This window comes from Rhodnius prolixus, unplaced genomic scaffold (genome assembly GCF_049639745.1).
Source record: "Rhodnius prolixus isolate KJV_2025 unplaced genomic scaffold, Rpr scaffold_12, whole genome shotgun sequence".
Classification (NCBI taxonomy): domain Eukaryota; kingdom Metazoa; phylum Arthropoda; class Insecta; order Hemiptera; family Reduviidae; genus Rhodnius; species Rhodnius prolixus.
In genome coordinates, this window is record NW_027411635.1 from 10,825,180 (window position 1) to 10,838,177 (window position 12,998).

Here is a 12,998-nt window from a genome sequence, read left to right on the forward strand (position 1 = left end):
CCTTGTATTTTAATTTTAATTTTCCACATGAAGGCTACCCTTTATGTTAGTTTTAGCCCTAGCCATAAAATTAGGTGACAAAGATAGAAATTGTAGAAACCTAGACGAACTAGATGCCAATTCGGCTATTTTCCCTTGTATTTTAATTTTAATTTTCCAAATAAAGGTTACCCTTTATGTTTGTTTTAGCCCTGGCCATAAAATTAGGTGACAAAGATAGAAATTGTAGAAACCTAGACGAACTAGATGCCAATTCGGCTATTTTCCCTTGTATTTTAATTTTAATTTTCCACATAAAGGCTACCCTTTATGTTAGTTTTAGCCCTGGCCATAAAATTAGGTGACAAAGATAGAAATTGTAGAAACCTAGACGAACTAGATGCCAATTCGACTATTTTCCCTTGTATTTCAATTTTAATTTTCCACATAAAGGCTACCCTTTATGTTAGTTTTAGCCCTGGCCATAAAATTAGGTGACAAAGATAGAAATTGTAGAAACCTAGACGAACTAGATGCCAATTCGACTATTTTCCCTTGTATTTTAATTTTAATTTTCCACATAAAGGCTACCCTTTATGTTAGTTTTAGCCCTGGCCATAAAATTAGGTGACAAAGATAGAAATTGTAGAAACCTAGACGAACTGGATGCCAATTCGGCTATTTTCCCTTGTATTTTAATTTTAATTTTCCAAATAAAGGCTACCCTTTATGTTAGTTTTAGCCCTGGCCATAAAATTAGGTGACAAAGATAGAAATTGTAGAAACCTAGACGTAGTAGATGCCAATTCGACTATTTTCCCTTGTATTTTAATTTTAATTTTCCACATGAAGGCTACCCTTTATGTTAGTTTTAGCCCTGGCCATAAAATTAGGTGACAAAGATAGAAATTGTAGAAACCTAGACGAACTAGATGCCAATTCGGCTATTTTCCCTTGTATTTTAATTTTAATTTTCCAAATAAAGGTTACCCTTTATGTTTGTTTTAGCCCTGGCCATAAAATTAGGTGACAAAGATAGAAATTGTAGAAACCTAGACGAACTAGATGCCAATTCGGCTATTTTCCCTTGTATTTTAATTTTAATTTTCCACATAAAGGCTACCCTTTATGTTAGTTTTAGCCCTGGCCATAAAATTAGGTGACAAAGATAGAAATTGTAGAAACCTAGACGAACTAGATGCCAATTCGACTATTTTCCCTTGTATTTTAATTTTAATTTTCCACATAAAGGCTACCCTTTATGTTAGTTTTAGCCCTGGCCATAAAATTAGGTGACAAAGATAGAAATTGTAGAAACCTAGACGAACTAGATGCCAATTCGACTATTTTCCCTTGTATTTTAATTTTAATTTTCCACATAAAGGCTACCCTTTATGTTAGTTTTAGCCCTGGCCATAAAATTAGGTGACAAAGATAGAAATTGTAGAAACCTAGACGAACTAGATGCCAATTCGACTATTTTCCCTTGTATTTTAATTTTAATTTTCCACATAAAGGCTACCCTTTATGTTAGTTTTAGCCCTGGCCATAAAATTAGGTGACAAAGATAGAAATTGTAGAAACCTAGACGAACTGGATGCCAATTCGGCTATTTTCCCTTGTATTTTAATTTTAATTTTCCAAATAAAGGCTACCCTTTATGTTAGTTTTAGCCCTGGCCATAAAATTAGGTGACAAAGATAGAAATTGTAGAAACCTAGACGAACTAGATGCCAATTCGACTATTTTCCCTTGTATTTTAATTTTAATTTTCCACATGAAGGCTACCCTTTATGTTAGTTTTAGCCCTGGCCATAAAATTAGGTGACAAAGATAGAAATTGTAGAAACCTAGACGAACTAGATGCCAATTCGGCTATTTTCCCTTGTATTTTAATTTTAATTTTCCAAATAAAGGTTACCCTTTATGTTTGTTTTAGCCCTGGCCATAAAATTAGGTGACAAAGATAGAAATTGTAGAAACCTAGACGAACTAGATGCCAATTCGACTATTTTCCCTTGTATTTTAATTTTAATTTTCCACATAAAGGCTACCCTTTATGTTAGTTTTAGCCCTGGCCATAAAATTAGGTGACAAAGATAGAAATTGTAGAAACCTAGACGAACTAGATGCCAATTCGACTATTTTCCCTTGTATTTTAATTTTAATTTTCCACATAAAGGCTACCCTTTATGTTAGTTTTAGCCCTGGCCATAAAATTAGGTGACAAAGATAGAAATTGTAGAAACCTAGACGAACTGGATGCCAATTCGGCTATTTTCCCTTGTATTTTAATTTTAATTTTCCAAATAAAGGCTACCCTTTATGTTAGTTTTAGCCCTGGCCATAAAATTAGGTGACAAAGATAGAAATTGTAGAAACCTAGACGAAGTAGATGCTAATTCGACTATTTTCCCTTGTATTTTAATTTTAATTTTCCACATGAAGGCTACCCTTTATGTTAGCTTTAGCCCTAGCCATAAAATTAGGTGACAAAGATAGAAATTGTAGAAACCTAGACGAACTAGATGCCAATTCGGCTATTTTCCCTTGTATTTTAATTTTAATTTTCCAAATAAAGGTTACCCTTTATGTTTGTTTTAGCCCTGGCCATAAAATTAGGTGACAAAGATAGAAATTGTAGAAACCTAGACGAACTAGATGCCAATTCGGCTATTTTCCCTTGTATCTTAATTTTAATTTTCCACATAAAGGCTACCCTTTATGTTAGTTTTAGCCCTGGCCATAAAATTAGGTGACAAAGATAGAAATTGTAGAAACCTAGACGAACTAGATGCCAATTCGACTATTTTCCCTTGTATTTTAATTTTAATTTTCCACATAAAGGCTACCCTTTATGTTAGTTTTAGCCCTGGCCATAAAATTAGGTGACAAAGATAGAAATTGTAGAAACCTAGACGAACTAGATGCCAATTCGACTATTTTCCCTTGTATTTTAATTTTAATTTTCCACATAAAGGCTACCCTTTATGTTAGTTTTAGCCCTGGCCATAAAATTAGGTGACAAAGATAGAAATTGTAGAAACCTAGACGAACTAGATGCCAATTCGACTATTTTCCCTTGTATTTTAATTTTAATTTTCCACATAAAGGCTACCCTTTATGTTAGTTTTAGCCCTGGCCATAAAATTAGGTGACAAAGATAGAAATTGTAGAAACCTAGACGAACTGGATGCCAATTCGGCTATTTTCCCTTGTATTTTAATTTTAATTTTCCAAATAAAGGCTACCCTTTATGTTAGTTTTAGCCCTGGCCATAAAATTAGGTGACAAAGATAGAAATTGTAGAAACCTAGACGAACTAGATGCCAATTCGACTATTTTCCCTTGTATTTTAATTTTAATTTTCCACATGAAGGCTACCCTTTATGTTAGTTTTAGCCCTGGCCATAAAATTAGGTGACAAAGATAGAAATTGTAGAAACCTAGACGAACTAGATGCCAATTCGGCTATTTTCCCTTGTATTTTAATTTTAATTTTCCAAATAAAGGTTACCCTTTATGTTTGTTTTAGCCCTGGCCATAAAATTAGGTGACAAAGATAGAAATTGTAGAAACCTAGACGAACTAGATGCCAATTCGGCTATTTTCCCTTGTATTTTAATTTTAATTTTCCAAATAAAGGTTACCCTTTATGTTTGTTTTAGCCCTGGCCATAAAATTAGGTGACAAAGATAGAAATTGTAGAAACCTAGACGATCTGGAAGCCAATTCGGCTATTTTCCCTTGTATTTTAATTTTAATTTTTCAAATAAAGGCTACCCTTTATGTTTGTTTTAGCCCTGGCCATAAAATTAGGTGACAAAGATAGAAATTGTAGAAACGTAGACGAACTGGATGTCAATTCGGCTATTTTCCCTTGTATTTTAATTTTTATCTTCCAAATAAAGGCTACCCTTTATGTTTATTTTAGTCCTGGCCATAAAAGTAAATGACAAAGACAGAAAAAGTAGAAATCTAGACAAACTGATAACTAATTCGGTGATTTTCCCTTGTATTTTACCATCCATTTTCCAAATGAAAGCTAACCATTATGTTTATTTTAGCCCTGGCTACAAAGGTGGGTGACAAAGACAGAAATTGTAGAAACCTAGACGAACGGTAAGCCAATTCGGAGTTTTCTCCTGTATTTTACTTTACAAACCAAGGCAACTCTTTATGTTTATTTTAGCCCTGGCCATAAAAGTAGGTGACAAAGACAGAAAAAGTAAAAAAATCTAGATCAATTTTCACCAAATTTTGTTGCACAGTGGGCCGGATAACTAACAAAATGACGAACGCTAGCCGCATAATCATTAAGTACAATACTTGTAATCCAGGAAAAAAACTCCCGAGAAAAAGGCGAAAAAACCATGTTGAGCATTTCATGTTAATGGGTGAGTGGCATGCAAAGGTCTACGCATGTGTGAAGATCTCCTTGTATTCTAAACATATTTAAATTAAAATATGTGTTCCATACGTTTTATCAAACAAATTCAAGTACCTTCGGTGGGCTCGATAATCTGACATGCGGGGCTTAATCGACCTGGAAGCGTATTCGGTGTTTCTCTCTTTGTATTTTAACTTTCATTTTCCAAACGCAAAGTAGCGGAGAGGGGGCACATTTGAACAGAATTTATATTTTCTGTTGCAGAGTGCACCAGAATCGTATTATTGAACCTTTTTATTTTGTTTTCTACAACTTTCAAGTCTTCTTAACAAATCTATATCAATAAACAGTTGGTACTTTGCATACATATCTATATTTTTTCAATTTAAAATTTTTGTGTCAAGTGTTTAATATCTGCCCCACTGGTGGGGTACCTTTGAACACAATATAAAATAGAAAGAAATGATATTACATTACTCTGAATCTACCTTCTATCAGTTATTTCTCTCACTACTACATTACTTTCTCTTTTAAACCACTGAAATCTAGTTCAAAAAACCAAGAATGACTCAGTTCGGGATGTTGTACCCCAAGAGATGGGTTTAGAAAGTTTGAACAAAATATTCGGTTTGTTGCGCTTCTTAATGTAGGTTCGGACCACTTTTCGGTTCTCTGCGATTAAACAATAAAAAGTCACAAACTTGCAAGTCGGTAGGCATATTTTAACGGTGATGTTGAAATGTGTCCCCTCTCCTACTATAAGAGAAAATATAATATCCAACACTATTTGCAAGCAAGTACATTTTTGTAAGTACTAGGTTTAAAAATAAGAATTCCAAACGTTAATATAGACTAACAATACCTACACCTTGTCCAATACAATCTTCACAATACACATCCAAAGCTGCACCAAAAATTTTACTTCCACCTTACAAAATATAACATTCCTCAACTCTGGACTTTACCAAACAATGAAAACGACGGGAAACTCTGTCAATTACACAACAGGTCTACCACAACATATGGAGAAAATTACCAATCATAAATGTTTTAAATATTTGGCGAGAAATTAAAACTGTTCAAAGGTGCCCCCCTCGCCACTACTCTACTTTTAACAAGTTAAAAAAAAAAACAATCTTTTATATTAACAATCCTTAATATTAAAATCTTATTGCTCTTATTTTTAGTATAAAATAATAAATTCTGTTAAGTTGATTTGATGTCACTTTTAATGTCTCGACAAGTTTGTCTAACGAGTTACATATATTCAACTGATAGCATATAGCCGGTAAATGCCATTTTTTTCTAAGTAGAAGTCAAAAGGTGAAATGCAATAATGAATCTTTAACGTAACAAACAAGCTAGTGGCTGAGAGCGACCACGCTCACTGTCAATCTCGTTTCGCCGCCATGAATTAAACCACAAGACTTATTAGCTAAAAGGAGCTGCCTAAATATTCTCAGCTTATTAAATGAGCAGTTTGAAGTTATATACACTTCCCTGGCCCAAACGAACTTATATACATTAGGTTATAAATAGAGTTCTCATCTCTATGCTTTAACACAGCAAATGATTTTAATAACTATTTACAGTAATTTATTTTTCTTTTAATAAATAATAATAATAGTCCTAATTTACATATTCACAAAACTTATAGAACTTATAATATTAAACGAAACAAGAAGTGCATAAAGGCAAATTCTCTTGTTTATTCAACCGTTACAGGAATAGACAAATCGAAGTATCTAACTTAAAAAATGTATCTACCGACAAATTAAATAATAATAAAAATCCACTAGTGAAATAAAATTAACAAATAAGACTGACCACTTGAATTGTGGATGCCATCTAGATCAGGGGTCCCTAAACTTTTTACACAGGGGGCCACCAGTTCACTGTCCCTCAGACCGTTGGAGGGCCGGACTATAAAAGAAACTATTTTAAAGTAATAAAAAAACAAAACGGGAACAAATAGAATATTTCAAATAAAGAACAAGTAAATTTAAATCACCAAACTGCCCAGTATTTCTGTGGGAATTATGGACCTGCTTTTGACTAATGAGATGGTCAATGTCCGGTTTAGTTTTAGTGCTTTGCCTTTCTTACTACTTCTGCTGTTATTTTTCGGTGCCCGCGTCATCGGAAGTAGTACTGTACATTGGCGACGCAGCGCTTTGCGGTACCGCCACATACAATGCTCCTCTCACTTACCACCTAGTGAATGATATGCCCCTTCCGGAAGTACGGCGGAGGCCGGATAAATGTCCTCAGGGGGCCGCATGTGGCCCGCGGGCCGTAGTTTGGGGACCCCTGATCAAGATAATAGACAAGGCAAATAGAATGCACTTGATACAAATTACTATAACATCATAATAGATTGGCATTTCAATAAATATTTTAAATCGTGGCTTTAAATCATTACGAATATTCTGAAATTTAGTTTCCCACTATTTTAATTAAATTATATGACGACTCAAATATCAACATAACCACTAATAAACAGCATATCTTCTATTCCGCTGGCCAGTTACAATTCGATTCGTAAGGGAATCTTTTACAGTCCATTGTGCAATTAAAGCAAATTTTAATATTATAAAATACCCATGGCTAGGTGTACAACCTTCTTTTTTGACCGGGACTGTCCCGTTTTAAAAATTCCCAGCATCTCGGCCAGTTTATCACTTTTATCCCGGCTATTTGATAAAAATATGAAAATGGCAAATAATGTGAGCAAAATTTGATAAATTATCAGTTACAGAATATATTTTTAGCCTACCAGTTACATCTTCGCCCATTGAAGTGATAATCTCAATAATGAATAACCTGTAGTCAGAAGAATGAGATACATTGGCTGAATCAAAGACAAAAGCCTTTTAGTTCAGCAAACTAAACTGTAAAATTAAGGCCGTTTGTTTCTGCGTTACAAACTACAATAGAATACAAACAACGTGTACATTTGAAATTATCACAGGCTATTTGTTTAGTTATCAAAGTAGGTTCTACGCTAGTTTAGATTTTAGCCATTGTCGGTCAGTTTTCTCTCCGAGTCCCGGTAGTGTTTGTTGTCCATTATTTGTAGTTCGTTTGGTTCACTAGAAATATGTATGTTGTTCTGCCCATAAATTGTTATATTGTGTGTACTTCCAAGCTCCCTTTGGATTTGTTCATTTCGTATGAACCACGATGGATGGCCAAGGAGATATACTGTGCTTTATTTCGGAAGAACTGCAGTTAATTCATTGCAGTCTAGCTAGCCCCTCTTTCATTTACGAAATTAAGTAATAGTTTGACGTATTGAGAGTAGATGTATAGATGAATCTGTTGAGACATTGTGTGGTAACTGGGTAACAAACACACATTGAAAAATACAAAATATTTATTCTACTAGGTTTTTATAGTATAAAATAACGTATAAAATAAAAAGCTAGATGCCAGAAGTAACTGAACTAAGTGCGAACACTAAAATAACATTTGACAATTTTTGACAACATAAAAGAATTATGAATACAAAAACAGGAGCCTCTTTGTTGCCGCGACCAGAGCACAATCTAAAAACTCCCCCTGGTTATCTCCTGTGCGCCGCAAAAAGGAAGGTGGTCAACATCGATAGCCGTTAACTATCGATGTGCCTTAGTCCCTATTCACGGATTCCTCTGGGGGGCTAGACGGCATCATTGTTAGCGCCCTCTACAAATCTAAAGCAATGAGGTTTCATTGAGATGAGGGGCCGTCGGTTAATTAAAGATTACAACTGTTGGATTGTTTGTGTATTCACCGTTAATCAAAAAACTTTCATTAATTTTTTTAATCACTGAGAGTACATATTTGCTCATTTGCCAACAAATGATGCTACAATTAGTTTTTCCGATTAGTGGAAGTATCGCTTTACAGAGTAGAGTTTCCATCTTTTAGGATTATCTCAAAAAAAAACTAGGGCACTTCTGAGCGAGAGCAATGGTAACCTACTCTCTAATCTGCCATTACTGTCTATTGAACTGGCTTGTCACTTAATAATAATAATAATAATAGTAGTAATAATTCCGCTTTTGCTTCTCAACTTTGCCCCATAAATGGCCATAATTGCCTAAAAATTCTTATCTGCATCCTTGTTTGTTTGTCTCAGTGATAAGGATATAGTAGATCCGTACTACATCCGCACTAGCTCTTGGCAGCACCAGGTGTACCTTAGTCCCAAATCCTTGTAAATTCCATGTTCCAATATTTATCATCCGTTAACAATTTCTAAGCCGTTGCCTAATGATCCGTCCATGCAGAAAGAAAGATGGAAGCTTAGGAAAGGGAAAGTGGATAGAGGATAACTCTGAGAACCACGGACAGTGTACCTCAGGGGTATTCTTTTAGTCGCCTCTTACGTCAAGCAGAGTTTACTGTAGATGTTTTCTAAGCCCCCATCCACAGAGATAATAATAATAATAATAATAATAATAAATGTAATAATAATAATAAAAGTAAGGGAAGGGATTAGCTATGCGGTTAGCGTACAGGACTCCCACGCGGAGGTCCCGGGTTCGAATCCAGCTGCTGACCCTTAGATTTTCTCTTCCTAGGAGCTTCTTACAGCTCAATGTCCGGTGATGGACAGTGTTGTCTGTAACGAGAGAACACTGTCCGGAGGCCGGCAGTGCACTGAAAAAAGCTCCGGGCGCCAATAACCTTAGATATTGATGCGCCCAAAAAAAAATAATAATAATAAGAATAATAAAAGTAATAATAATAATAGTTTATTTAATAAACAGAAAAACAATTCATACATTGTAAGCTTTTAGCCTTTTTAGTTATACACAAATAGCCTAAAAGGCATTGCCTTCTATTTTGAACAAACTCTCGAAATGTTCCCGGTTTGAGAAAAAAATATAATAAATCTACTCAAACATATATTATGAAAGTAATTTATTGTACGGGGTGCTTGTTGTAGGTTACGATATATAACCGGTACATATTAATTTGCAAGTATGATCTATGGCAGCCACACGCCAACTTGCTTTTTTTAGGCATAACTAAACACCTTTCAGTATACATACAATTTTAATAAAGAATTTATCAATTAAAATAGTCATAGGTTCAAAGATTTCCAGTATTTTTGTTGTTTTTTTTTGCGATGAATGTGATGTGATGAGGTTAGTCATACACAAGTCGCCTGCTACTTGCGTGAATGCTCAGCCACATGCCATCAGATTAATAGAAAGAATACGACAGGTAGGTGCGTCAGTCTGCGGATCAATAAGTTTACGCTATCCACTCACCTTTATGAACATAACACATGAAGATGTGCCCGGTCAGTGGCGTACCCTAGTCGAGCACCTAGCCACACAGTCCTCCGGCTGTAAATCTCAGTATTTATCGCTCCAGCAAACTGTCTCCCCACCTGTCTCCAACACACCAAAAATGTTATCTAATGTGCACTATCATACGACTTATTGTTACTGCGATTATTGCATTACCCAAATTACCAATCTTCTTAAAACTATGTGGAGATGTTAGATCGTATAAATTCAGATGATGCTCCGTTACGTGCTTCTACAATGGTTCACTGGTTGGCAGATTGAATCAGAGTCCTAAATTATCCCTACTTTTAACTTGTACAGTTGCCGAACAAGCTCAAAACTCCTAAAAATAATTTTTGTTATCAATGTCCATCAAAATCTATTGAGGCCCCACCTCCCTGGTGACCAGATAACTCCCTGCAGCACTCCTTCTAGTCCCAAATATCGAAGAAACCCCATGATCTAAGATAGTTTCTGAGAGGATACACCCCTTTTCCAGCATTTGTTAGTTTATTCCAATGGCATCGCAGTCAGTTAGATAGATGTAGTGGAGTTATCTCCATCTCACCACATAATCTGCAAATACCATCACGTTCTAGGTCTCTGAGTGTCGACAATACATTCAATACATACATTTTGTATTCAATTTTCCTGACAAGAAACGTGTCACTTTACAGAATTTATCTTTTTGTTAGGTTAGGTTGTTCAAACAGAAGAAAGCTTCAGTTCTTTTACGGTTGTAATAGCCCAAATAGATCTTCGCCGGTTTCAGACCAAAAACGCTGGTTAATAGCGTACCGCTGCAGACCTACGTCTTCAGCCACACACAGAAATAACCATCGCCTAATATACAACAAAAAATTGTTGGCCTAAAAGGAGGTTTTGGAGCCTTTCCTCGCCAGGGCGTAGGCCACCTCATTCTCCTCCACGCTAACTTTCTCAATCAACCTCCCCCCCAAAAAAATTGTTGCAAATAAAATGTAGAAAAAAAAGGAACCATTTTTGAACAAACAAAAAAAAAAGTACTAGTTCGTTGATGGATTTTGGCCAAAATTTTAACAAACTGAAGAAACATTGGTTCGCAAAAGTGGATACCAAATTTAAGCTGCACGGGATTTTTAGTGTTAGAGATATTCCATTCAAAATACAAACACTGAGATATTAGGAGAAAATTAAACTCATCCAAAAATTTTGACTCTCGTCAAAGTTATAATTTTAGTTTTGAACATATTGAATTCTTGTTAGCCTGTATTTGTAACATAATTCGATACTGAAAAAACAAAAAAGAAATGTACGTTGCATAAAAGATTTTATTTGGCGCCACGGTAGCCGAGTGGTTAGAGGCGAGACGTGCAAAGCTAAATATGTACTGTGGTACTGGGTTCGATTCCCGGTCTTAGGGCATCAGATTTTATTTAATGGTTAATAAAAGAAATTTACATTAAAGTATGTTTGCTAGTCGCCTCCGTCCATGACTCCTAATTGGTAGTTGGACGTTAAGCCCCGCCTGAAAAAATAGGCAATTACTTTACTTTACAAAATATTTAATTTGAATGAAACGAGTGTGGTTATATCTGTGGATTTTTCCCAAAAAGATCTGTGTAATAATAACGATAATAAAAGTTTTTGTTTTTCATCTTATAAAATAAAAAATATTGAACACTAGTATAAATTTAACTTACAAAATAAATTTGAACTTAACCCACAGTTAAAAACTGAAAAGGGAATATAAAAGTTTGGATAAAATGTTAGAAAATAACACAAAGATAAACTCTTGGCCGTAAACCAACAGAGGCGAGTTTTGATTATATAATATTTTGAATAGCAAAATCAAATTTAAAGTGATGGGAATCAAACATAACGTAACTTAATAAAAAAATATTTGTATCCATTTTTTTACTCAACTAACTTAAGTAGCTTGTATTCAATATTTGATTAAGGTGTCCTAGTTTTTTTTTTTTTTTTTTTTTTAAAGTCTCCATTCACATTATTTTAACAATTCGTCAGTGGTTAGTAATCCTTTCATTGAAACAACTTTGTCCTTATGTCACTTAATGTCGAACAAGATGCTGAACAGTAAAATAAGTCCTCTATTTCTCCTCTACTACTCAGTGCTTAATTTTATTGCCTTTAGATTTGAAGACCCATTTAAGCACTAAGAAAATTGTTTCAATAAAACTCCAATAAAGACTGTTCTAAAAGAGTGTGGTGGTTAGCCATTTCACTAAAGAGTCATGCATATTAACTTTATAGCTAGCTATATTATAGTAATTAGAATTAAATTTGAAAATAAATTTCCAAATTCAAAGCAAATTGGCTGGCCAGAGTCGCAATTTACTGCTAAGATTTTGTAGTATTTCAAGATTTTCTGTGAAACAACTCTTACGATTTCATTTAAACTTATAATTTTATCACTGATGACAAACATATAAATCTAGCAACTTTTATTCAAAACATTTTACCGAAAAATTCGATCAAGGTACTTTTGAGAGGGGGTAGATTCCCTCTTACAAGCATTATTTTTCTGTAAGGTTACTTTTGTCTACTATTTAAGGGAGGTTAAATGTATCGTTAAAATTAAGTTTGAAGATAATTCTTGAACCGCTAGTACCTCTTGATTCAATGAAATGCTTACGTTCTCGAAAATGGCTTCTAGGCTATCCAGTAATCTTAGTGATGGTTGGAATTGGCTTGTCTGTAAGGCTATATATCAGTGTAAGTACTGTTTTACTAACTATAATATTGGTGAGAATTAATATGGTCCCAATATTTCGAATTTGAAGAATATTATTGAGTCTGAAACTTGAGTACAGCAGTAAGAAAAAGTCATGTGAGTGTTCACAACAGATCAAATTTTAAAAATTCAATTACTGTAGAAATTGGTCTCTACAATCAGTTACAATAAAATTTCTAATTTGGTTTAACTAGTTTGGCTATGATCATTATTATTGAAGTTCTTATGCTCCAAAGAACTATTAAAATTATATTTGCAATTTTATTTTTTAATTGATTTAAACCAGGACAAATCCTAAGTAATTATTTCTGAAGGCAACGTTTTTTTGGTAATCTACTTTCGATGACTCTATTTAGAGGACGATTTACTAATTAATTAGTAAAATTAATGGAGGCAAGAAGAAACCAACCTCAAGGAAACAGACAAATAGAATGAAAAGAACCTCGCAGCAGATGATTAGAGCCACCCAATGTCTCCTAAAGATACTATTATTTTTTATTTTTTTGGTTAAATACACCAGATCGAAATAGGTTACAAGAATTATCGATGAAATTAAAAAGAAAAAATGATGGTAGTATTACTGAATAGCAATTAATGCTATCCAGCGTTT

At 34.2% G+C, this 12,998-nt stretch overlaps 1 protein-coding gene across 3 annotated transcripts in view; it reads left to right on the forward strand.

Annotated features, from left to right (window-relative positions):
* The window catches only part of LOC141461890 (uncharacterized), a 102,265-nt gene that overhangs the window by 24,497 nt on the left and 64,770 nt on the right, over positions 1–12,998 (forward strand). Inside the window, exon 1 of one of the 3 annotated variants that reach the window (XM_074143327.1) lies at positions 12,167–12,369. The exons of the other annotated variants lie outside the window; for them this stretch is intronic. The gene's annotated coding sequence lies outside the window, so the exon portion shown is untranslated. Of the gene's footprint in view, positions 1–12,166; positions 12,370–12,998 lie in introns of those variants that run through there. 3 annotated transcript variants of the gene reach the window in all.